The sequence below is a fragment of the Rattus rattus genome, chromosome 2, assembly GCF_011064425.1.
Source record: "Rattus rattus isolate New Zealand chromosome 2, Rrattus_CSIRO_v1, whole genome shotgun sequence".
NCBI lineage: Eukaryota > Metazoa > Chordata > Mammalia > Rodentia > Muridae > Rattus > Rattus rattus.
The window spans coordinates 184,560,075-184,587,238 of NC_046155.1; positions in this window are offsets into that span (position 1 = coordinate 184,560,075).

Below are 27,164 nucleotides of genomic sequence, written 5' to 3' on the forward strand. Positions count from 1 at the left end.
GCTTAATAAAGCACTATGCTTTCTTTTATTAAGATGATGGCAGCATTAATTGACTGGCAGTAATGAAAATTTAGCAACTATTTTATACAACCAAAGATGCAAGGCAGTTTAATGTTTGCTTTTGAAAGTATTGAATTTTGAAAATATTTTTGATTTTCAAATTGAAATACTTATTTCATGGATTACACATTTCAAACTATGTATTGTCTGATACCACCAGGAATAATAATGATTTCTTTTGCTTTATCGTAATTATACATGGAATTATAATCTCAAATATACGGTGAATTTTGATCTCTGATTATACAGTGCTTCGATAAATTTCATTATTGGCAAGAAGAAAATGCATACAGATTAAAGGATTTCAGTGGGTACTGAAGGAGTTATTTTATCTATTAGGATTTAGTTTCAAAAAGAATTTTAATAACATCCCTTGAGAACACTCCGCATTCTGTACCATGGTACGTAAGTAATGGATGTAGTATTGCTGACATACCTCAGAGTCATCTAACTAGCTCCAAGATGATTTTATGCAAATAAGATATACAGGAATCTATGCGACTTAGAGGGCTTTCAATGCCTGGCAGACTGTTGGGAATATAGCAACAGCTTTAACTACTAAGAGTGTTACAAAAGAGAGGAGGCTGATGGTTTTGACTGATCTAGATACTGTTCCGTGTGGAGCCTTTCTCCAAATTTAATTCTAGCTGCTGTATTGCATGGGCATGTAGTTATTTATCTTTTTAAATCAAGATCCAAGTCACACATAATATAATTGCTTTATATAAACTATTCATCATGATTAATGATGCAAAGATGAACTGGATGGCCAAAGGGCTGATGCACTTATCATTTAAAAACCAAACAAAAGGAACCTCTTTTTAATGGCACATAATGTCTCTAAAAGCTATAAATGTTTTTAATTCATAAAATAGTTAAGTTATAATCAGTATATACTGTCTATCTCTATCTTTACCAATGAATGAACTCCTGCAGTAATTACCAACTTAGAACATATTTTTCTACAGGAGAATGTTAATAGTAGTGGTTGACTCTTCTCTCCAGCCCACAGAAGCTGGGTGCCTTTTGTGCTCATATATTATTGAACAACTTTTATGTGCCAGCTAATATTTTGTGTTGCTTGGATACAGACTGAACAGCAGGGATGAATTTTGACCAACATAGAGCAACAACTGAACAAACAGTACATGAATAACATTGCCTTAGATGCTGTGAAGAAAACAGAAAGCACAAAAGGAGAGCAGTTTCTCTCATGAGACATGAAGATGTGCACCCAACTCTAGACTCTTTGTGATTCTGAACAGACATTGACAGAACTTGAGGCTTAAGATTTTCATTCATTTTAATTACTGAAGTGAGAGAAAAAATTAATCCACACAAAGCCTCATTTAACCGGCATAAGAGCTCTGAAGTATGTGTTACTTGTTTGTCAGTGTGCCTAGGATTAACACATACCTAGTCAGTTTTTTTTAAGTCAGTAAATGTACACCACCATAGGATCTGTAAGTCCTTGAGTGGACTTTCTCTACAGAAGAAGCAAGCCTGAAAGAGCTAGCAGATGAGACAGTGCTGATTGTACCTCTCAGCTCAGCAGCACATTCATCCTCACAGAAGAATTGGCGTGACATGTCCTCACCTCTACCACGATAGGAAAAAAACTCAACTAAGGTTCTTCAGTATAGAAACCTACAGAAATACAAAACTAAAATTTGTAAATATCTAAAAATGTTTACAATATGTAGAGGGAAGTTTGATTGTGAAAGTCCTGAGATAATAACATGCTTAATGACAGTTTTTAAACTCCTCCCACAACATTTAATTATTACTGCAGATCCAACTCTGCTACCGTCGCCAATACTTTTTCTTAGGTGACTCTTCTGCTTCACCAACATTGGGGATGGTGACAGAGTTGTGTCTGCAGTAATAATTAAATGTGAGAGGAGTTTAAACAAGGCATAACTAAAAGATAATTTCATGACTAAACTGAAAGCAAACCAAAAATAAAGAAGAAAGACAGAGTAGAAAGCTTAAAATAATCTAAGATAATAATAATAATAGTCCATGAAGAGATAGAAGCTTAGAGTAAAATGATGTTGCTGCTGAAAGCTGGCCAGTGTCAATTATACTATGAACTTCAAGCCAACAAAACCTGAAAGAAAAATGGTAAAAATATGTGACAACTAGGAAAGGATGTTGATTTTAAAAATAGTTAAATATTCAGACAGAAAATCAGAACTCGAATAGAGAAAAAGACCCAAAGAATGAAATTATAGTTAATTTATTCTGGTTGAAGTTTACTTTTAGCAATTAAAATTCATCTTTAATATAGTTTTCTTAAATACAAATAGAATATTTGTAAATATAAAAATAATTATTTATTTAGGAGACAGTATATTTCTTTAATGCATATATTAAATTATAAAATCTAGTATAATTTAACAAAATTACTGATGGGATGTAGATCAATCACTCAGGGAGAGAAATCTTGATGATGCTGTGAACAAGGGATAATTGATACGACAACAAAACTGTTATAGTAAAACTTTTACAAATTAAAAAACAACCTAACAAAAATGAATACATGATGGAAGTAAGAAAGAGGTGATCTAGAGGTCTAGGAAAGGCTTGCTGGGGAGTAGAAATGGGAGGCAAGTGAATAGCTGGATGTCTATTTCAAAGGCTGACCACTTGATATTGGATAACCACTAGTGGAGTTCATCCCTGAGGAAGATAGATTTTCATTATCTCAGCATTCAATAATTGCCTATTGCTCTTTCTCTAGGGTTGGAGCCAGTGAGACATTCCGAATACATTGGCATGTCAGCCTATGTTGCCATTGTTCAAATCTTCTTTGGGCAGCTATTGTGTTGAGATTTTATGAGTAAACCTTCCGTGGCATATATAGACGATGCAATCTCACAACAAAAGTCTTGATGCACTGGTTCTTACATTCTTTCTTCTCTCTCTTCTATGATTTTCTCTGAGCTTTAGATATAGATTATGCATGGTAGATGTATTTGTTGAAATGGAACAAACCGCAGTCAGTTCTCTGAAGTTTGACTATTTGTTTCCTTCTGCAATCTTATCTCTAATTGCTGCAAAGAGAAGCTTCTTTGATAAGAAGTGAGAGCTACATTAATTTGTAGGTATTAGAGTGTTTTAGTTTGGGTTATTATTGCTATAATGAAACACCATGACTAAAAGCAAGTTGGGAAGGAAAGGGTTTATTTAAATTATGCTTCCATACCCATATTTCATCACTGGAGGAATTAAGAACAGGAACTCAAACAGACCAAGAACCAAAAGGCAGGCACTGGTGCAGAGGCCATAAAGGGGGGAATTTCTTACTGGCTTGCTCTCTGTGGTTTACTTAGCATGCATTCTTCTTCTTCTTCTTCTTCTTCTTCTTCTTCTTCTTCTTCTTCTTCTTCTTCTTCTTCTTCTTCTTCTTCTTCTTCTTCTTCTTCTTCTTCTTCCTCCTCCTCCTCCTCCTCCTCCTCCTCCTCCTCCTCCTCCTCCTCCTCCTCCTCCTCCTCCTCCGTCTTCTTCCTCTAAAGCTAACTTTACTCATACAAATGGGATGTGGAAAACACAAGAGCAAAAGTGCAGTAAAGACAAGCAAATATGCATACAATTTTTGACTGTCTGTCTGTAAATATTTCATTTGATTACAGTTATATTCTTGGTCGATTGTCATTAATATATATTCATGATACACTTTAGGCATATACATGGTACAAGGCCTTGCAATGAATCAAAATAGGATTGTACACATTGTTATTTCAGGAATGCAGAAAGGACTTCAGTAACATAGAAGCTCCATCCATTGATATTTGTGCAATTAGTTTTTAATATAAGTTTTAAAACTTGGGAAACCCACAGGGTTAGTGTAATATAACTATTTGGATGATATGCTCAAATCCTACAGTTGATTTAATCCTTTTATTTTCACTCCAGATTTTATCCCCTTCCCAGTCCCTCCTCTGACTGCCATCCATACCTCCTCCCTGGCCCCCTGTCTCCAAGAGGATGTCCTCACCACTCCACCCCACCCTCCACCAGACCTCTAAACTCCCTGGGCCTCCAGTTTCTTGAGGGTTAGATGTATCTCTTCTGACTGAACCCAGACCTGGCAGTCCTCTGCTGTATATGTGTTGGGGACCTCATCTCAGCTGGTGTATGCTGCCTGGTTGGTGATCCAGTGTCTGTCGAAGTTTGTTGAGACTGCTGGTCCTCTTACAGGGTCACCCTCCTCCTCGGCTTCTTCCAGCTTTTCCCTAATTCAAACACAGGAGTCAGCAGCTTCTGTCCATTGGTTGGGTGCAAACATCTGCATCTGACTCTTTTAACTGCTTGTTGGGTCTTTCGGAGGGTAGTCACATTAGGTCCCTTTTTGTGGGTGCTCCGTAGCCTCAGTAATAGTGTCAGACCTTGGGCCCTCCCCTTGATCTGGATCCCACTTTGGGCCTGTTGCTGAACCTCCTTTTCCTCAGGCTCCTCTCCATTTCCATCCCTGCAGTTCTTTTAGACAGGAACAATTATGGTCACAGTTTTGACTGTAGTATGCCAATCCCATCATTTACTTGATGCCCTGTCTTTCTGCTGGAGGCAGGCTCTACAGGCTCCCTCTCCCCACTGTAGGACATATCATTTAAAGGCCCTCTCTTTGAGTCCTGAGAGTCTTTCACCTCCCAGGTCTCTGGTACATTCTGCCTCCAACCTCCCAAGGTTGCCTGTTTCCATTCTTTCTGCTGGCCCTGAGGGCTTCAGTCCTTTTACTCATCTAATACCTGATTATGTTCCCCTATTTCCCCTGCCCCATCCCCTTTCCCTCCTATGTGCGTTCGTCCCTCCCTACCCACTTGTAATAGCTTTCTTCTCCCTCACAAATGGGATTGAGGTATCCTTACTTGGGCCCTTGAACTTGTTGACTTTTTTGAGTTCTGTGCACTGTATCTGTACTTTTTTTTTCAACATGCATTCTTACAGGGACCACAAGCCCAAGAAAGGCACTACCCACAATATGTTAGGCCCTCCCCCATTGATCACTACTTAAGAAAATGTCCTACAGATTTGCATATAGCCTGATCTTATGGAGGCATCTTCTTAAATGAGGTTCTCTCCTCTCTGATGACTATACCTTGTGTCAAGTTGACATAAAACTAACCAATACAAAGGATAAGTATTCAGAGTGCAATTAGAATGACTATTGGTATAGGCAAGTAGCAGTCGTAGGATATCCAGTAGGTTACATTTCCTCACCACTCAGGGATAATTGGCTTCATGGTAGCAAACATGAATCCCTCCTTGTCGAATAAGACTTAAGTCCAATTAGATAGCTATTGTTTGCTCCCAAGATATGAATGCCACTATTGAATGTTTAATAATATCTTACCATACCAATGAAGCTATTAATTGCTTTTATTCTTAGCATTCTTACCTTCCAGTACTTGGAAAGTCTTCAGAGCTCCATCAGACCCAGTTATATTCTTCCTAATGCTCTATCTGAAATTTGTGGTATCCTCAGCAAGGGTGCCTTACTTTTGAATTTGGTGAATTAACCAGGGGCAACTTCAATAACCTATAATGGTTTTGGAGTTGCTGTGCATACATAATCAACAATTTGAAGGGATAATTCTTATGCCCAGTACTGAGATTTTTCTTACATACTCTACTGCTCTTTCAGGGAACATTATCACCTCAAGTGGCATAACTTTATTTAAACTATGTATATGTGTATATGTGGATGTGGATGTACATGCATTTACATTTATGTATATGAGCACATATGTATTTGTGCATGTGTAATTTTAAGTAAACATAAAATAATATGATTCCCTATAGTCTTTTCAAATACCATTATTGTTATTTATGTTTCCATCAGCTCCCATACTGCCATCTGCTCCCCTCCCCAGGGAAACCTCTCCCAGCTGTTTTGCCCATTTTCCCCTCTACAGCACCTCTCTCTCTAAAACTCCTCTGGTTCATTCTCCCATTGTCCCCTTTCACTTTCCAGGTTGCTGTGGTTGTACCAGGCTGTGCTCTCACATATGAAGATCTGGAGCCAAGAGCCACAAATGAGAGAAAACATGGGGGTTTGGAAATAAAATATTTTTACCACTCAGGAAAATATTTTCAATTTCCATCCATTTACCTACAAATTTCATGATTTCATTTTTCTTTGCCGCTGAATAGCATTTCATTATGCACATGTACTAGATTTTTTTTTATCAATTCATCAGTCAATGAACATTTAAGTTGTTGTCATTTCCTAGCTGTTGTGAATGAAACAGCCAAAAATCATTGCTAAGCAAATGTTTGTGGAAAAGGATGTCAAGTTCTTTGGGTATATATGAAGGAATAGTATAGGTGAGTCGTGCAATTTATCCTATTCGTTAGAATAATCCACATTAATTTCCATAGTAGTTGCACCAATTTGCAAAACCAACAATGGATAAAGGGATTCTCCTTACCAGAATTTTTTCTAGATGGTTTTGTTGGTCTTATTCAGTTTGCCTGGGGTAAAATGAAATCTCAAAGTTGTTTTTAATTTGCATTTCCCAAACTGCTAAAGACGATGAACTAGTTTTGAGTGATACTTTGGCCATTTTTATTTTGTCTTTTGAGAATTTCTGTTCAGATCTGTAACCATTTGAGTTACACAAAGTCAAAGTAGAAAAGTCAAACAAGAAAAGTTTCCAGTGGGGAAAGAGAAAAAATAATCTGTGGAAATTCACCAAGGTCAGCTGAATAGAAATAGTGGCAAAGCCAGTGTGAAGGTCACGGGACTCCCCTCACACAGCTACGGCGTGAAGAGCAGCTGTGTGACATCTGTTGTTTCTCATTTTGCAAGAGTTTGGTTTCCATGGCCTTTACTATTCTGAGAAAACTAACGTAATATTCCCCAAATAAATTAAGATCGTCTTGGCTCCTTGAGTGTAAGCGTCTACTAAAACTGAAGACTGGAAGAAAGAATAATGGAAATCTTCCACTGGGATTCTGGAGTCAGTGTAAAACAGGCATGAGTGCTCGGATTTATTCAGCTGTTGTTTTCAACTCCTGCTGGCAATTGGTTGTCCTCATATTTGCACTGGGATTGTTAAGTTCATGTGAAACCTCAAAGATCACATCTGACCATCTTTATTTTATGCTCTGTTTGTGGACAAGTCATGCCTCCCATTACTGCCATAATTAAGCCTTATTCTCCTGTCCTTATCACCTACTCCTGTTCCTGGGGAGGCTGAGTTCAAATGCAAGTGTGTTTCTGACGACTCGACTCTGGTCATTCCTTTGTCTAAATAATCAATTAATATCTCTGATCTTTTAGAAAGTTTTTGAGAATTAATAACTACAACATAGATTTTTAATGGGTATTTTATTTTCGTAGTTATTGGTATTAACTTTAAAACATTCATTACAGAAGCTAAAAAGGGACCTACCATGACTGCTTTCCAAAACATCCAACAAGCAGCTGAAAGGGTCAGATGTAGATATGTGCAGCCAACCAATGAACAGAAGTTGCTGACCCCTCTGGTTGAATTAGGGAAAAGCTGGAGGAAGTTGAGGAGGAGGGTGACCCTGTAGGAGGACCAGCAGTCTCAATTAACCTGGACCCCTGAGATCTCTTAGACACTGGAACACCGACCAGGCAGCATACACCAACTGAGAGGAGACCTCCAACACATTCAGACCAGAGAACTCCTGGGTTTGGGATCGTCAGAGAAGATGCACCTAACCTTCAAGAGACTGGAGGCCCCAGGAAGTTTAGAGATTGGCAGGGTGGGTGGGTGGGGACATTCTTGTGGAGACAGGGGTTGGGGAGGAGATATGGGATGTGGAACCCTTGAGAGGTGGACAGGGAGGGGAATAAAATCTGGAGTGTAAAACTAAATTAATTAATAATAAAATGAAATGAAATGAAAAATAAACACATTCATTTTTTTCATTGTCTCCAAACTTAAATGAAGGAAAGAGGATAGAGAAAGGTTGGTGATTTATTGTGTTTCCACAGATAAATTAACAAAGAAAGTTTTAGGGAAGAAAAAGAATCTCATACGTCTTCAGGAATCATTATGTAGACAGAAATTCTTGTCATTCAGACACTAATGATGAAGCATTTATTATAGAGTATCTTTTCTATATATTTCATCTTAGAAAACTGCAGTCAACTTCTGGTTTCTGCCTGTGCCTGGAGCAATTCCAGTCCCACAGCTCTCTGTACCCAAATCCCATGGAGGAGAGAGCTGGACTCTCAGTAGTTCAGACAATACTGAGAGCTCAGGGGAGACTACCACTTCTGTTTACATTCCTGGCCCAGGAGTAACCTGCTTACTGCCCCTCAGAATACAGTAAACTAGGAGCAGTTAGGGGCAGGACCCTTCCGGGTTCTCCTTGCACCTGGAGCTGAATCGGTCCCACAGATCTCTATACCCAAATCCTGTGGAGGAAAGAGCTGGACCCTGAGAAATGCAGACAACCCCGAGAGCTCAGAAGAGACAATTACTTCTACTTCTGCTCACATTCCTGGCCCAAGAGGAACCCACCTAGTGCCCTCTGTGCCCCCTGGATACAGGAACCTAGGAGCAGTCAGCGGCAGAACACTTCTGGTTTCTACCTGCTCCCGGAGCTGAAAGACAGTCCCCTGCAGCACTAACACACCTGAGAGCAGAGGTAAGACCAACTATTCTGCTCCTAGTGACCGACCTGGTGGCCTCAGGACACACAAACCCAAGAGCAGTCTAGGACAGAACACTTCCTGTTTCTACCTGCACCCAGAGATGAAGCAGTCTCACAGATCTCTGAATACAAATCCTGTGCGGGAGAGAGCTGGACTCTCAGAAGTGTGGAAAATCCTGAGAGCTCAGAGGAAACAACTACTTCTCACTTCCTGACTCCTAGTGCCCTCTGTGCCCTTAGATACAGTATCCTAGGAGCAGTCAGGGCAGAACACTTGCAGTTTCTGCCTGCTCCCAGAGCTGAAAGCCAGTCCCCAGGAGCGCTGACATACCTGAGAACAGAAATAAGACCAACAGTTCTGCTCTGTAGGACCTGCTGGCAGGCCTCAGGGCACACAAACCCAGGAGCAGTCTGGGACAGAGCCCTTCTGGTATCTGCCTGCACCCAGAGCTGAGCCGGTCCCACAGCTCTGTACCCCAATCCAGCTGAAAGAAAACAAGTCTACAGGAATGCTGGCACACAGGCTTCCAGGAGGGTAAAGCCACTGTCACAAACAGCAAGACAAGCTAACACCAGACACAACCTGATGGCGAGAGGCATGCACCAAAACCTAAGCAACAGAAATCAAGACTACTTGGCATCATCAGAGCCCAGTTCTCCCACCAAAGCAAACACATGATATCTAACCACACAAGAAAAGCAAGATTTAGATTTAAAATCACACCTTATGATGATGATGATAGAGGATTTTAAGAAGAACATAAGTAACTCCCTTAAAGAAATATAGGAAAACACAGGTAAACATGTAGAAGTCCTTAAAGAGGAATCACAAAAAATCCTTTAAAGAATTACAGAAAAACACAAACAAACAAGTGGAGGAATTGAACAAAACCAACCAGGATTTTAAAATGGAAATAGAAACAATAAAGAAATCACAAAGGGAGACAACCCAGGAGATAGAAAACCTAGGACAGAGATCAGAAGTCATAGACACAAGCATAACTGACAGAATACAAGAGATAGAAGAGAGAATCTCAGGGCAGAAGATACCATAGAAAACATTGACACAACCATCAAACAAAATGTAAAATGCCAAAAGTTTCTAATCCAAAACATCCAAGAAATCCAGGACACAATGAGAAGAAGAAACCTAAGGATAATAGGTGTAGAAGAGAGTGAAGACTCCCAACTTAAAGGGCCAGTAAAAATCTTCAACAAAATTATAGAAGAAAATTTCCCTAATCTAAAGAAAAGTATGCCCATAAACATACAAGAAGCCTACAGAACTCCAAATAGATTGGACCAGAAAAGAAAATCCTCACATCATATAATAGTTAAAACATCAAATGCACAAAGCAAAGACAGAGTATTAAAAGCAGTAAGGGGAAAAGGTTAAGAAACATATAAAGGCAGACCTATGAGAATTACACCAGACTTTTCACCAGAAACTCTAAAAGCCAGAAGATCCTGGGCAGATGTCATACAAACCCTAAGGGAACACAAATGCCAACCTAGGCTACTATATCCAGCAAAACTCTTGAGTCACATAGATGGAGAAACTCAGATATTACAGGACAAAACCAAATTTACACAATATCTTTCCACAAATCAAGCCCTACAAAGGATAATATATGGAGAACTCCAAAACAAGGAGGAGGAAAACTACACCCTAGAAAAAGCAAGAAAATAATCTCCTTACATAGAAACCAAAAGAAGAGAGCCACACAAACATAATTCCACATCTAACAACAAAAATAACAGGAAACAACAATCTCTATTCCTTAATATCTTTTAACATAAACAGACTCAATTCCCCTATAAAAAGACATAGACTAACAGACTGGATATGTAAAGAGGACCCACCAATTTGCTGCATTCATGAAACACACCTCAGTGACAAAGACAGACACTACTGCAGAGAAAAATGCTGAAAAATAATGTTCCAAGCAAGTGGTCCGAAGAAATGCAGTATCCATTCTGATATCAAATAAAATCGACTTGCAAACAAAATATATTAGAAAAGATAACGAAGGACAGTATTGCTTGAAGAAGACTTGATTTATTAGCAACAATCAGATTGCAAGGTTGCCATACCTCCCTTGGAGTTATTGTTCACAAAGACATAAAGGCCACCAAAACAATGCAGTCTACTATAATTTCCCTTTGTTATCTATAAAAACTACCTGGAAAGACTCTTACCAAGTGTGCTGAAGACATTACCCATTTTGAGTGCAGGACATAGAAAAGTCAACATCAAACAGAAGAGACTTCTTCCCCTTTAAGAGCTTTATGGTGAAAGAAAGTGCTATTACAGTTGCTAAGAAGAAAAGACATCGATACATATTCACTCTTTAGAATACAGAACAAGCTGTCCTTCTCTGTTCTACATTTTCCTCTTTAGCCTTAATCATTAGCCATCAAAAATTTGGTTCAAAGTCACTGGTTCTTGACTTTAGCACATAGTCTAGGTTCAAAATAAGGTGTTTTAAATAGTCTCCCAGCTTCTGGTAGACTATTTACACTTCCCACCCAACCTTTCTTCCCACCCAACCTTTCTTCCCACCCAACCTTTCTTCCCACCCAACCTTTCTTCCCACCCAACCTTTCTTCCCACCCAACCTTTCTTCCCACCCAACCTTTCTTCCCACCCAACCTTTCTTCCCACATTTTGATGTGGGTTACTTTTGCAAATGAGTTAGCACATGTTCTATATTTCTTGGCTTCTTAATATTTAGTAGAAAGTGTAACTTAATGTTTTGACCACTAATATGTGGTTTGTGTAATTCCTGATTCACTTCCTCCTTTTCATGCAGGAAGCATATATTCTTTCCATATGGAGTCTGAATTTTCTTAATTTAATTTATTTTCTTCATATCTTTCCAGAATAAAAAAAATCTGTAAGTGTGATGTGCACAATTGAAATTCTTTTGGATTACCATCAATAATAATTTTGAGTATTCTTACTTAGAGTTGATGATTTTAGCATCATGCACTGCTAGGTATCAGATGAGCATCACAGCAATCAGACATCTCAATTCAGAGTGTGTCACACCCTAAAAGAGAAAGTAGAGAACTATGGACAGAATACGACCAACCAACCAACCAACCAACCAACCAACCAATCAACCAACCAATCAAGACAAGCCTGGGAGGATTTTCCAACTCTTCTTGTTTTAGTTTTCAAAAACTATAATTATTGTTTCATATATGAAGTGTTGATTATTTTAATTGGCAACATTTCTAAAACACTGTCTTAGCATGTTGCTTTGCTCTTTACTTTTTAAAAGAGTGCTTAAGTTTGTGTGCGGTGATATATGTTTATCTAACTGGGTACTTGTCATTTCTTCATAGTAGTACATCGTGATGAGAAGTTACCATTTTGTCCTTGTCCTTTATCTTCGGATGAAAATATCAAATGCTTTTGATACTCCAGTACTGTCTACTGGAGTGTGTGGACATTACAACCATTAATCTTGGCTTCAATTATTTTTGAAAAAAAAAGATGTGTTTTCATTGAGTTCACTATTTCTACATAGGCACTCTTAATACCTAGAAGTTGGTAAATATTTTCTGTGAGGTTTCTCTACATAGTATGGAATACCAAAGACCGGCAACAACTCCAACAGCAATAGTAATATGACTATCAAAAGTATACCTAAATATTGTTTGAAGTGTGCTATGTTTGCAAGATTGAACATCTGATGTACATTCTCTAAACCTTCTTTTCATGTGTTACTTCCAGTAAATGTTCAGCTACGGCCAGGGATGGGATAGCATTACACTGTCCTCTGTTTTTATTTGACCGTTGTCATCGTTCACAGTGCCAGTTCCACTTTTTCCTTAACAAATGTCCCACTCTTCCTATTTATTTGACCTAGTACTTACAAAACTACTTGAGAAGAGAATTTTTGGATTTTTGCCAAACCATTTGTGATGATTTGATGTTCATATAACCTTTATATATAATAGCATTCTATTTTAAAACTAGCCCATCAGGCCCAAAATAAATCTTTACTGTTTTCATCCTAAATTAAAAATGCCAAGGCAACATACCGTAATTTTAGGTATGATCTATTTTAAATGCCAAGGGTTTCATATGTTTGGCCTCTGCTACCTTTGTTTGTGTTAAAAATGAAGCTGAATTGAGAAGTCCAAGCTTTATAAACACATCACAAGAAGCAGATTCTTTAGGAGGAAACAAACCAGCTGTTAACTGCTGCTTCCTCTCTATTTACTATTAAATATAAACTAGAAAGTTGCCTAACTAAGGTCCAAACTAACATTCTATCACAGGATATCCTAAATCACAAACAAATGCTTGTATGTTAAACACGCTTTTGGATGATCTAAAGTCATGCAGCAGTAACATGCAGAACAATCTATTAGTAAGAACTTTTCTGAATTGAGAGGTAAAATGCTGACATCTAGTAACTGATTTACCTTATGATGCATTTGGCCAAAACTCAAAATTTATTTCCTCACCTCTGACACAGAACTTTCCTTATTTGGTTTTTTATTTGTTGTTGTTGTTGGTCATTTGGTTGGTTGTTTGAAACAGGAATCCAATGTGCATTCCAAACTGACCTCATACAAAGGATATCCCACCTCAGATCCCACCTGATGTAATTACAAGAATGGACTACCACACCTGGATAAAATGGCTTAAAAAAAGATATAAACAAAGCTGACCAAACTTGAAGATTTAATGACTTAGCAGATTTCTTAGAACACCCAGCTCCCTTTACATGCAAGTAAGTACTAGCAGTGGTAGGCAATGATGTAGAGAAATCCATTTGGACAAGTAGCTGGCAGTATCTGGTGTTGTTGATCACAGGTCAGGCTCTGAGACTCTGATACACATTTCCCATAAGGATGCAGATTATAGAGGAAAGATAGTATCAGCTTGTGAGACTCAAGAATATGCACTTATATAAAGACACAAGTCAAAAGCAAAGGGCATTCATCAGAAAAAGTAGCAGCAGATCCATATCAAATTAGTTTGGATTAGGCAATGCCTTGGAGGACCACACTTTGGGATCCCCATACCACTCAGAAGTGGGCTCAGTGTCCTCCCTGTGGTGTCCAGGCATGATGGTTTCATTTCCATCATCACTACCAACACACTAACTTTGCTCTAGCCACACTGATTTCATTGCTCACCTTTGAATAATCCACAGTAGATTTTCTTAAGCTTGTTTTCTTCTTCTGAAGACATACTACTTACTTACTAAGTGACAAATATGTTTTCAATAATAGATATATTTTCTATTCTTGTTCTCCCTTCTCTTATCTCTGTTGACATTTTTGAGGGATAACAATGAAGTCTAATCTGTTTTTTCTTTTATCTTTCCTTTTATTGGGTGTTTTCCTTATCTACATTTCAAATGTTATCCCCTTTCCCAGTTTCCCCCCCCCAGAAACCACCTATCAAATCCCCCCCCTGCTTCTATGAGGGTGCTCCATAACCCACTCACCTACACACTCCTTCCCATGTCCCCGCCCTGACATTCTCCTATGCTAGGGCATTGAGCCTTGATAGGACCAAGAGCCTCTCCTCCCACTGATGCCTGACAAGGCCATTCTCTGCTACATAGGCTGCTAGAGCCATGGGTCCCTCCATGTGTACTCCTTAGTTGGTGGTTTAGTCCCTGGGAGCTCTGCTCTATCTGGTTGGTTGTTACTGTTCTTCCTATGGGGTTGCAAACCCCTTCAGCTCCCTCAGTCCTTTTTCTAACTTCTCCATTGGTGAGACCATTCTCAGTCCAATGGTTGGCTGCAAGAATCTGTCTCTGTATTGTCAGGCTCTGGCACAGCCTCTCAAGAGACAGCTTTATCAGGCTCCTGTTAGTATGCACTTTTTGGCATTTGCAATAATGTCTGTATTTGGTGACTGTATACAAGATGGATCCCTAGGTGGGGCAGTCTCTGGATGGCCTTTCCTTCAGTCTCTGCTCCACACTTTTCCCCTGTATTTGCCCCCATGAGTATTTTGTTCCCCATTCTATGAAGGACTGATGTATCCACATTTTGGTCTTCCTTCATGAGTTTGACATGGTCTAAGAATGGTATATTGGGTATTCTGAGATCTTGAGCTAATATCAATGAGTGCAAATCATGTATGTTCTTTTGTGATTTAGCTACCTCACTCAGGATGATATTTTCTAGTTCAATCCATTCCCATAAGAATTACATGAAGTCACTGTTTTTAATAACTGAGTAGTATTCCATTGTGTAAATGTACCACATTTTCTGTATCCAATCCACTGTTGAAGGAGATCTGGATTCTTTCCAGCTTCTGGCTATTATAAATAAGGTTGTTGTGAACATAGTGGAGCATGTGTCCTTGTTATATGTTGGAGCATCTTTTGGGTATATGCCCAGGAGTGGTATAGCTGGGTCCTCAGGTAGTACGAAGACCAATATTCCGAGAACTGCCAGACTGATTTCCAGAATGGCTGTACCAGCTTGGACTACTACCAATAATGAAGGAGTGTTCCTCTTTCTCAACATCCTTCCAATCATCTGCTGTCAACTGAGTTTTTGATCTTAGCCATTCTGACCGGTGTGAGGTGGTATCTCAGCGTTGTGTTGGTTTACATTTCCATGATGACTAACAATGTTGGACATTTCTTTAGGTGCTTCTTGGCCATTCAATATTCCTCAGTTGAGAATTCTTTGTTTAATTCTGTAGGCCAATTTTAATAGGGTTATTTGGTTCTCTGAAGTCTAACTTCTTAAGTTCTTTGTATATATCAGATATTAGTCCTCTATCAGATATAGGATTGGTAAAGATCTTTTCCCAAATGTTGGTTGCTGTTTCTTCCTATTGACAGTGTCCTTGCCCTTACAGAAACTGTGCAACTTTATGAAGTCCCATTTGTCTGTTGTTGATCTTAGAGCATAAGCCATTACTGTTCTTTACAGGAAATTTTCCCCTGTACCCATGTGTTCAAGTCTCTTTCCCACTTTCTCTTATATTAGTTTCAGTGTATGCTATTTTGTCCTTGATCCACTTGGACTTGAGTTTTGTACAAGGCAATAAGAATGGATCAATTTGCATTCTTCTACATGCTCCCCACAAGCTGAACCAGCACCATTTGTTGAAAATGCTGTCTTTTTTCTCCTGGATGGTTTTAGCTCCTTTGACAAAGATCAAGTGACCATAGGTGTGTGGGTTCATTTCTGAGTCTTCAATTCTATTCCATTGATCTACGTGCCTGTCTCTGTACCAATACAATACAGTTTTTATCACTATTGCTCTGTAATACAGCTTGAGGTTAGGGATGGTAAGTCCCCCAGAAGTTCTGTTATTTTAAAGAATAGTTTTAGCTATTCTAGGTTTTTGGTTATTCCAAATGAACTTGCAGATAGCTCTTTCTAACTCTATGAAGAATTGATGACTTACAACACTGACAAATTTCAAATGGTTCCATGTTGGTTATTACCCCTCAATTCTCTCCATGATAAATATATAACAGTATCAAGTCAATATCTGTGTAAGTCTAAGTAGAGGTCAGTATACAATGATATTTTTTACAATATTAAATATGTCACGAGAACCTAAAATGTAGGCATCTTTGCTTGTCCTTGGGTGATTCAACTAAATAGAAAAGAAAAATACTGTCTGCATTGAACACATACAGACTATATATAATCTTGTTATTCTCTAAACAATATAATCCAAAGATGAAGATGTTCACCGAAGTACATGAACTAAGATAACAAAGATTCAAGTAGCATCCATATTGTGAAAGGCATTGTAAGTGACTTAAAGTGTATTTAAATTTGTAAGATTTACATAAATATTCAAGCCCTTAATCATGTTTCATTAAACATATGAATATCTATGAATTATGAAAAGAACCATAAAAGATCCAAGAATCAAGCTTTCGAGCTTTGGAGGGAGTTTTGTATTTGTCTTTAAGTCTACTTCATGTTCAGATATAGTTATGGAAAGCAAAGAAACTTTTGGATTAATAATATTAAGAATCTTTAAGCAATACCGTTTATGCTTAGCTATATGAATGCTTTCTTAATTTCAAAGAGAACAGTTTTTATGAAGAATGAGTACAATGAGAAGAAAAGGAAACAACTGTCAAAATTGAAATCTGTAACATGATCATGACTAATTTTCCCTTGTTTCTAGAACATTGGTAGACTGCTGAGCGGCAAACCAAATTATTGCTTGTTTTTATTAACTTTAGTCATGCTTCACTTTGCTAATATTAATTAACATGTGACATGTAGGAACATAATCCAAGGATGGAGTCTTGTGTGGTGAATTCTAAATGCTTGTAAGAAAGCTTCAAGAAACAAGACCTCTGATCCCAATTTCTTCAAACCATGTGATTATTCTTGGAATGTGCTTCTGTGTTCCTTCCAGGTGTTGCAGAGAAGAGTGAGTTTACTTCCGATTGTCCATTGTTGTTGTTGTTCAATGAAATGTTTAAACTGTCCTGTCCATGCTACACTATAGCAAAAGATGTTTTTGCCACATGTGGCTTGTTCTTGTGATTGTATACAGCTTGAACTTGTGAGAACTTCTCTTAACCCTCAGAGTAGAAATTGTCTGAGGCTCTTAGTAAAGTTGGCTACTGTATGTGACTTTAGTCAACCTTCTTTATCAGCTCCATTCTCCCAGATCCCACCAACTCTATAACCATGAGAGTGAAGAAGCTGGGATCTTCATCTTCACTATAATTAGAAAGGAAATACTAATAATATAACGCAGATTACCACAGTGTTGTGTCATATTTCCAGCTAGCTGCTGATTCTCTCCTTCCTTTACCTCTGACCTCTCTCTCTCCCTTTTCCTCTCTCCTCCCTTTCTACCTCCCTCTCAAATGTTCAGACATATCTGTGAAATGGAGGTATATTATTTTTCAAATAAGTGTCCATACAATTTGAACATTTTCCTTAAAGAGAAAGACATGAGTTCTTGATCATTTCTCATGCTTCCATTTTATATAAATAAATTGTAGAGCAAAAGAGAGATTAGAAAGTTGATAACCACAAGATTAGGCATATTAGTTACATATTTTGCCTGAATGAAAGGCTGGTAGCTTCATTTTTGTTGGAATACATCCCAGTAACAGCTTTGCCATTTACAAGAGATTTGGAACAAATTTATTTATTGTTAAAATTCTGGTTCATTTGACTGTCAATGGAAGCAGATGATATTTAACCTATAGTACTTACTGGGAGGATTACTAATAAGAAGCAAATTTTAAGTTCCTAACAGAATCACTGGCACATATTGAAAAATTAAAAGCTAGACTAGGAAAAATCACACCACCTGCTGTGCATATAATGACAGATTCCAAACCAGATGGGCAGCACTCCACTGAGGAAATTTTATATATATTCAGTCTCCTTAGGAACCGAGTCTTTAATGACTGTCTGTGATTGGGTTCAGGTCTCATGCCCTACTTTTAACTGGTGCTCATTAGTTGCTGATTACTACTGAATACTTTAGCTGTCTAAAAGGAATATCCCAGTGAGGTAGAAGAAAATGGGTCATTTCCCTTTTTCTTTGTATCAGAGGGTTTGTTATTTCTCTTTTTGCTTTGCTTTTTTTCTTTTTATGATTTGAGCAATGGTTGTATGCTACAGAGGTATTGGCTTAGTATGTGATATTCATTACAGAAAATAATCTTTGGTATATGATATATCTGATCACTGTTTCCCTTCCACCAACGTCTCTTAGATCCTCCATCCCACCCTATACATCCAACTCCATCACATTCTTTTCTTTTCCTCCTGATGATTTGTATGTTTTCCCATCAAGAATTCCTGCATTTTCACCAGTTCTGACATCAAAAATCTGAAGCCTCCTAACCTGATTGGTCTTGGGGCACTCTCATGGTGCCTATTTCTTTAGATTATTAATATTCTAGTATCTTAGGATATTAAAGCCCAAGCAGAACCTATTAACCCTTTGAATAGAAAGAGAGATCACTCTGTATTCATTTATTTAAAACACAGTTCTATAGTTATGCTTCTTCCACACGGAAAACAAACAGTTAAATTTTCTTTGTAAAATCTGGTGAGGGAGAAGGTGAAGTGCTAGGAGCATACTGAGTCAATTTCTCTCTCTCTCTCTCTCTCTCTCTCTCTCTCTCTCTCTCTCTCTCACACACACACACACACACACACACACACACACACACACACACACACACACAATGCCTGATCTACAGTGATATTTTATCTGCTCCCCAACTTGTATTTTTCTCATAAGAGAGGGAGGAGAATCTGAAAAGCACAGTTGCACTAAGCTTATAGCAAATGTTCTTCAAAGAGAGCTTTTGAACTCAGATGGTGCTGTGTTGAGTTGAAATATGCCTGTAGCCCTGACTATTTAGAGGATGAAACAAAAGGATTGCTTGTGCCAGAGTTTAAGGACATCAAGGGTAACATAACAAGATCTTGAGATGTTCCATGAATGATAGTAAGTAGGTAGGTAGTTAGATAGATAGATAGATAGATAGATAGATAGATAGATAGATAGATAGATAGATAGATAAAGAATTGTAGCAGAATTCACATATGGAACAGTTAAATTGCCAGTGCCCATAAGGTATTGTTGCCATTAGCAATAATTCTGTCCTTGGCTGTATTATCACACTGACATCATTTCAGTTTAAGCAGGATAAATGAGCCCTAGTGATCTGTCATACCATGTACACATGTAGTGAATAAGAACGTATTTTATTTTAAATATTTACCTTTTGTGTTAAGGAGTATAAACAAGAGAGATAACTACATGTGCTTTACACATTTCATAACAAAGGACAAAAAAAACAATGAAAAAGTACGAGCTCTTTCAATATATTGTTTGAATCAGATTGCCAACATACCTTACTTGGGGATGTGGCAGAGACACAAGATCCTTATGCAGAAAGGAAAGAAGCATGTGACATCTTACATCCAGTGTTTTGAGACCAAATTTGAAATAAAGAAGTCTTTGTTAGGAAAGGAGAAAGCAGAAGCCCCCGGGAGTGTTCATTTACACCTCATATATCAGAAGCATTTATGACTAGAAAGCCTATGCCCTCTTAGATTGTGAGTTTAGTATGAAGAGATGCCAGGTATGGTATGTGTGAAGGTAAGTGTGAGGAGACCATGCATTGCATTTCTATGTAAAGCTCAGTTCCTCCCGTGCCCTCTCCCATCGAAGATTCTGTCTCAGTGAGACCCTGAGTGGTTACCTGTAGCAGCCCCCATGAAAACACTAATCAGTGTAACCAACTGTGCATAAGAATCAATCAGGCAGACCACCTTACATAATCTTCATCCAGAAAGCAGCAGATTAGCCAAGCACACAGAACATTTTTAAACCTTTATGTATTTGTTGAGTATGTGAATGCGTCCTGAGAAGTGGTACATGCAGATACCACAGTGCTTGTGTGGAGATCAAAGGAAAATTTTAGGTAATTGGTTCTTTCCTTCTACAATTCGGATCTTGGTAGCAAGTATCCTTTGCTCTTTGGGCCATCTTTCCAAGCTACTTGATCTGCTGAGGCTTCTCTCCTCAAGAAGCAGTCAGACATCTTTCTGCCTACTCTTGGCCTTGGGAGGATGACAAACAATTGTCCTGAAGAGCTTGACCCACAGAAGCCCTGGGTAGCAATGGGTAACTCCATTTTTATACTTTAAGATTCAGAACACATCCAGACAGTCCACCCTACATGGTTTAGGCCGCAGAGCTACCCAAAGCACAGGTAATCTTGCCTGCCCTCTAGGTCCCAAGAAATAGGTCAGACCCTATCATGACTAGAGTGGCATCTAAAGTCCCCAAAACATTATCCATGAAATCCAAGGATGCTGATAGGAACTCTCTTGTGGCCTGGCTTTTATTTGGTTCTCAGGTCAAACACCTGTTACCATTCTAAGCACTATGATCTGCAACTTTACATAATTCTCTCTCTCTCTCTCTCTCTCTCCCTCTCTCTCTCTCTCTCTACACACACACACACACACACACACACACACACACACACACACACACACACACACACACACACACACACACACCACTGAAAACAGTAAGTTCACGGCCATGACAAGCAACAGAGTTTCCAGCAGGGTAGCACAACAAATATCTAAGTTCACCCTATAAACTTAATAGAAGCAGTTGACACATGCCAGGCACATAAACATTAATGTAAAGGAACAAGAAACATGGCAGAAAGAAGTGTTGTGATTTCTCAAAAGAAACATTACTTTGTAGCACTACATCCCAAACAAAAGGAAATCAGATGATGGTTTTAAGAAAATAATGGAATGTAATAGAGTAAAACACAAATAAGCACTTCAATAAGAGTATAAAGACAACTCATAATACAAGTGAGAAATTTATCAAAGACACAGATTACAAAATACTCAAATATAAATCTTACGTCAAAAACTCAACATATGAAATAAATATAAAAAAAATATAGTGTAGTAGATGGGAGATGACTAGCACAAGTAAAAAGAGCAGAATTCTGGTCCCTAACACCCATTTAATCCTGAATATCAGTACCCAGATATAACCCCAGCCTCTAAAGTCAGAAACACAAGATTCTCAGACAATACTCATCAGAAGACGTATGCTCTGATCTCTGGATTTGAATAAGAGAATCTGCCAAAAAAAAAGTATGGGGATAAAGAAGAAAAATTACCGAGGAAGATTCTCAGGGTCATACCACATATCTATACCTATGAAGAGAAGAAAAAGAAGGAAGTGCAATTTCACACAGCACTGTGGCTGGAATTTTCAACCCCAATAAGCCCACATAAAAAACACACAATCCAGTTACTATAAGCTATATTCCTAGATTGGACAGATCTAACACTATAGTAACTTATTCTCCAGCTATGAGACCTCTTGCTACTTGCAGTTTCTCCTGGCTGGTGGTTCAGGTCCACCATGGCTTCCTCCTCTTCCTTCATTCTCTCTCCTACCCTCTCCCCTCTTCTCCTCTCTCCACCTGCACCCACTCTCAAACCTCTAGACCCACCATTCACCTCCACCACCCAAATCACAGGCTGTAGCTTTTATTGACCAGGTAAAGTGGGGAGAAGTTCTGGGAGACGACCTGAGTACTTGATGGGTTGCTGGTTGGGGGTGAGGGGGCAACTCCTGTTGAGGAAGCAAAAGTAACATCAGAATACAATAACATCAGGCCAACCCACAGCCAAGTATCCCAGATTTCCTTAGGTATGACTGTTCCAATTGTATATAAACTCAGAGGTGTATAGCCATTGGGCATGGCTACTTCCAATTTATTAGGGTTAGGGATTTCTATAATAAAGTTTATAAATTAAAAAATTAAAAAACTAAAGCGGAATTAGTCAGCCAAAATAAAGAATTCCTGAGGTTGAAGATAGCTCTTTTGAATAACCCAGGTAAACTAAAGAATTGTGATAAAGAAAAGATAAATTGTTGGACAGGAAGTGGGAAGGGAGGTGAGGGAAAACAAGGAGACCAGAGGGGAGAGGAGGAAAGGGGAGTGAAGAGGAGATGGGAGGAAAGAATCCACTAAGAGTGCATAATACCTTTGTGACTTATTCTATACCATTCAAATGTGATTATTGCTGTTTCTGCTGGGAAAGAGGAATCTGACTGCCATAGGCACAGCCCATGTTAGTTCCTTTGACATTACTATTATAAACTAACCAACAGCAAAAAGGAAAGTTTACTTTCCCCCACAATTTTAGAGACATTTTTCAGTTCATTGTGGTGGAAGATGTTTGACAAACTTGATGGCTCTTGGTGGTGGGAATGTATGGTACAGTTTCCTCACACATCTGTAACCCAGGAAGCAGAAAATATCACTAAAAACAGAGGTAGGTGTAACCCTCAGAGCTCACACCTGTGACTTACCAGCCAGGATCGCCCAAAATGCCCAAACAGTGGAGTTTTAGATATATTCTTCAGATTAGTGACAAAATTTGGGACTAAGGAATTCAAAACATGGAAACATTTCAGATTCAATCCAGAACACAAGACAAAGAGAATCATAAGGCAACAAGAGAAGAGTTCAGTTACAAACAAACAAACAAACAAACAAAAATGGCTCCTTCTAGATTATTAGTAGAAAATTTAAAGGGAAGGAAAGAACATGACATTTGGTCTCCAGACACACAGCTGCCAGATAGGTTATTATTTAAAAGTATCATAAAAATATGTTTGTTCCAAATCAAGGCCAATCTGAAGCATTCAGAGTATCCTACAGCAGAAACAAATTTGATAACTACTATCTGAAGGCATAGAAATATAAAAATGTAAGCCACATACACAAAATAACAAGAGAAGCAAGCTCCACCAATATGGGAGTCAGATTTTACATATGAGGAATAACCTTGAAAGGACATGGATTAAATATCTTAATTAAAAGTTGTAGACTGGGCCAATGGAATTTCAAAATACACAATTATATGCTGCCTAGAGAGTAAGAGAAAACGTCTATAAACATTGTCAAACAAGACTGTAACCTCCAGAGTAAGAAGAATTCAAACAGAAAAAGAATATATAAATGGCTAACATATATCTGAAAATTTGTTCAGTAGCGCAAAAGGTCCAAACAGAAAGAATTCACAATGACAAATAATCTGATCCCAAATACAGCTGTTATTAAAAATTTAAAAGGTCACAAAAGCTGGTGAGGATACAGATGGTGAGACAGAGAGAAAAGCTCTGATCCATTGTTTATCAGTAGGGATGCATATCCTTAAGAGTTACAATGTAAGTTCCTCAGTTACCTACACTTGACCCTGCCTTAAACCACCAGGTATGCATCCAGTGGAACTGAAATCAGTGTGCTGAAGAGACGTTTGCCTCTTCATGTTTGTTAAACAATGACCAAAATACAGAATCAACTTAAAATGTTCCATCAAATAAATGAATAAAAACATGCATTTAAATGGAAGAAATTCTTTAATCTGTGGCAAAATGAAAAAAACTGAGGGTATTGTATTAATTAAAATAAATCATTCACAAAAATGACAGACACCACACATTATCATTTATGTGAACACCAAAATTCACTAGAGAATAATGTTAGCAGTCTGGAAGATGGTTGAGAAATGGAGAAAATGGTTAAATGGACCAGGTTATAGCTGGATTAGAGTAAAATCTCCCAGTGTTATGCTAAGGACAACTGTAAGGGACAAAGCTGATTTTAAGCAACTAACAGAGTGTTTACTGCTCTAAAAGTGGTGGGACCTGGTGGAATGGGGCATGAACATAAGGTGAGCTGAGGACTCATGCAATAGACAGCTTCATGACAGAGGACCATACAATGTATACTCTTAGACTAAGACGAGTCACATGAGGAAAGTGTACAGTCACAAGGGCAAGCTGCATGTGGTAAAGGCATGGTTTTCTATGGAGGCATATAAACAAATCAGAAAAGCAAGTTTTAATCCAAAGGGAACTCACTCCTACCCACGACTCATAGGGGAAGCACAAAAGCGTGATCCAAGAATAATTTGAGGGTTTCTTTTTCTATTTTGAAAGAATGGAGGTCATGGACTCTTGTCTTGTTTTATTAGAGTTTTCTCACGAACACTCTGAAGCCTTCTCACATGACTCCATCTGAATTTGATCAAGGGGATTTGAAATAAACCAACAAAAACAGATAAATATCTGATTTAATAGGTTTTCCAATCATTCTCATTTGTCCACATACATTGCATACATGCACTGACAGGTTATACTGTATTCCATAAGCACCTAGACTTTCTATAGGAATTAAAATAAAATTATATTAAAGAGTACAATTTAACAGGGTAGATTTTATGTTACACGTTCCGATAACAATGTGATAAAAAATTAAAAAATGAATAAAATATATGTGCTCTTTTAATATATTTCTCAGTAATTTTTTAATTATGATTGATAACTGAGTGTTAAAAAGGAGAGAAATGTAGAGTCTGTGACAAAAATAGTAGATAAAAATCACACATTATTGGTCAATGTCTAAGAACAAATTTTATTTTATTTTATTTTATTTTACTTCTAGTCAGGGAGGGGACGCTTTAAAGGGGAAGAAGTGATATACTGCTTCCTGTCACTCTGGGGCCGAAATTGGTTTCAGTCATTCGCTTGTTATTGCTCTGTACTGTGAAGCCTTTATTTAGCTTCTCATTGGGGGATTTAAAATCTTCTTTCATTTAAAACTGACAAGGAAAGAATATTAGTTCATGAAAGAATAATACCCCCATATCATCTCTCAAGGACTCTTTCCCCGAGTGTTTAGAGAGGGGGCGGGAGCACTCTTTCCTTTCTATTTCTGAATAAGCAGAATGCTCCAAGACAACCTTGCTTGTATGATCACAGGTGATTTTGCCCATATGTTCCTTTCTGAACAGGGCTTTCATGGCTGTGTGCAGCGCCCTTCCACTTTGGGATTCAGTGCAAGTCTGTTTTATTATGTGTTTAAAACTGCCTGTAGACTCAAAGGCTGGTTGAATTAAAGAGGGAAAATCTTATTGTATGATTTACACAGCTGTTTCTGAGCCCAGATTCTTATAAAAGGTACCTTGGTGGCATTTTCTTACCACAAGATTGACAGACTGGAGAAAACTAAACATTTTCTTTTCTAAAGAGCTAGCGGAAAGCAGACCTGTTTTCAAGACGGGTTTGTCCTAAGTAAAAAAAATTTGAAACCACTGAGTTGCATCATGGCCATAAAGCAAAGAAATCCTTCCAATGTCTTAATTCAGAGCGGATGTTTAAGCAGCTTTAACAGAAAAGAATATCTCCTGGCCTTCCAAGTCACTCCCCCAATCTATTTTTTTTTCCTCAGAAATTTCACAATGGTCGTTTCCTCTTTGAATCCAAACCAATGCTTACCTTGAGACTTTCTCTACATCTCACATGTTCTCACAGGACGATTTAGCTGCAGACAGTGTGTCTTGGTATTCTTTCGTCTGAAACAATGAGGAAAAGAAATATCAGGCCATGACAGGAGCTTTAGCTAAGATTTCTTAGGGGAAAACACGTATGCACATTTCCCTAAGCGCTGACATCACTGAGATTCAGCAGTTGGTGAATTGGGTAAGTAACCTTCACTGTTTTCCTGATTTCCCTGCATTCCTCAGCAGGTTTCATTACCCCTGTGACAGCTAGATTTCCAAGGGATGAAGCATCACCTGCTCTCCAGAGAGAAGGGAGATAAAGTATCAGAGCCTGGGATATAAGCAAGACTGGGAACATGAGCTCCCTGTGGATTGTGGAAAATTAGAAAACATTTCCTTTGATTTTATTCAAACTCTAAATCCGAAGAGAAATACCATAAAATTTCACATTACCATTTAAATAAATAAATGTGTAAGCAGTATGCATGAGCACAAGCACATACAGAGAGAGAGAGAGAGAGAGAGAGAGAGAGAGAGAGAGAGAGAGAGAAAGAGAGAGAGAGAGAGAAATGGGTTCTGGTAACACACTTAAAATTCTTCCCCCAAAAAACAACTTATTACTAAATGTTTACAGATTATTGTATTTTTGGAATCTGAGAACACTACAATTTCTATAGCTATCCAACTGAAGAATTTGCTAGTAAAAATATAATATATATATATATATTTCTTAAAATACTTAAAACATACATCCTTTTCTAGCTTCCCATAAACTAGTTAGTGGTTTAGAACAATGATGTTAGTTTCCCTAAGAACTGTAAAAGAGCATCAAGTGCCTATAATATAATGAAAAGTACTTCTTAAAAACCACACAAAACTTCACCTAATTATTCTACACCCATAGGTATATGAACAGTAAAATTCCTGTAATCTGTTCTTTGAGAGGAAATAGGTACCAGTGACTGTCAAGACTCAACTCATGTTGTCTTGGGTGACTTCTTTCTTATATTCACTTACTCTCTCCTTAAGTTCCTAGACCTAAGACCTGTAGTCGGTGGCTCAATTATGTAAATCATCATCTTTTCTCCTGATATAGCTGTCTCCTGAAAGGCTTTGCCAGAGCCTGACAAATACAGAGGCAGATGCTCTCAACTAACCACTGGACTGAAAACAGAGCCCCCAGTGGAGAAGTTAGAAAAAGGACTGAAGGAGTGAAGGGATTTTCAACCCCATAGGAAGAACAACAATGTCACCATCCAGAGCCCCCAGAGCTCCCAGAGACTAAACTACCAACCAAAGAGTACACATGGAGGAATCCATGGCTCCAGCCACATATGTAGCAGAGGATGGTCTTATAGGGCATCAATGAGAGGAGAGGCCCTTGACCCTGTGAAGGCTCAATGCCCCCGAGTAGGGAATGCCAGGGCGGGGAGATGGGAGGGAACACTCTCATAAGTCAGGAGGAGGGGGAAAGGATAGGAGGATTCCAGAGGAGAAAGCAGAAAAGAGGATAACATTTGAAATATAAATAAAGAAAATATCCGATAAAAAATTAAATTAAAAAAAAAAGACATAGAACAAAAGGTATCTGATCACCCCCCTTTTCGGTAGGATGATCA